The following is a 1,077-nucleotide window of genomic DNA, read 5'->3' on the forward strand; positions in this document are numbered from 1 at the left end:
CAGAAAAGATCTATTAATCCTTTAGCCGAGGGCCCTAACGGCCAACCATACTATCTATTTTAACCAAAATCTATTTTTAATCAAACAGCCAAGTGTTTTCTAGAGCTCTTCATTAGAGCTAAAAATCATGGTTTCTGATTAAATTTGAACCTACTTTATGACCAAGCATATGACCGTGGGATTGAAGTTACCTTCTACAAATTAACCAAAACCACATAACCCTGCAATTTTCTTGACTAATATATTGCACTAGTCATTTAAGCTAGGGGCATGCTTAATTATTTTATAATTAGCTCTAATTAACTTCCTTTAATTTCACCCATGGTTGATTCATGTTGTGCACTAGGCTAATTGTTTTAGTTGAAATGTTAACTACCAAGGCGGTCAATGAGTAATTAATCTGAACATGAAGACCTCGTCAGCGAGGGATCTTTAAAATGTGCTCATTTTCTTAGATTGCATTCTACAAACAGCCCTACAGTTGATTAATATTCACAGTAAATCAGCTCTATAGTTCTTGCTTATGACTGCCAAGCATTCCCTAGATTCCAGGGTTCCTGCTCGTCTGTCTGCATTTGCCTTCCTTTCAAACCTGATTTCTCCTGGCATTTATCCATAAGTAATATATTAGTTTCCATGGTGATTCATGTTATCTGTTCAGATACTAGATTGGTGTGCCCATGTGGAATTTTTGTTATGATTTCATATTATATTTATAACCCACTTGAATTATAGACTTGTTTGATTCTGTTTATTTTATTCATTTATTGACAGTTTAAGCCCTGAATCGGAACAAACACTGCTTTCCACAAAGCCCACAATACAATTAAATACAAACCAATTAAAAGAATTTGCATACTAAAATTATGAAATGCATACATCGATTAAAATAAAAATATTCATGTTTAATTAATATTAAAGATATACTTTCTTTATAACTGATTACGCGATAATAACTACAGTTTTTATCATCAAAATATATAATACAGTAAGGAATCAAATTGAGGTTGAACATACTGTAGGGAATACAGAACATTAAACAGGATTAAACTAATATTCTTATATATATACACAGGA

Source organism: Anneissia japonica, unplaced genomic scaffold (assembly GCF_011630105.1).
Source record: "Anneissia japonica isolate Jap-2015-1 unplaced genomic scaffold, ASM1163010v1 scaffold288206_len369265_cov204, whole genome shotgun sequence".
In the NCBI taxonomy this organism is placed as follows: domain Eukaryota; kingdom Metazoa; phylum Echinodermata; class Crinoidea; order Comatulida; family Comatulidae; genus Anneissia; species Anneissia japonica.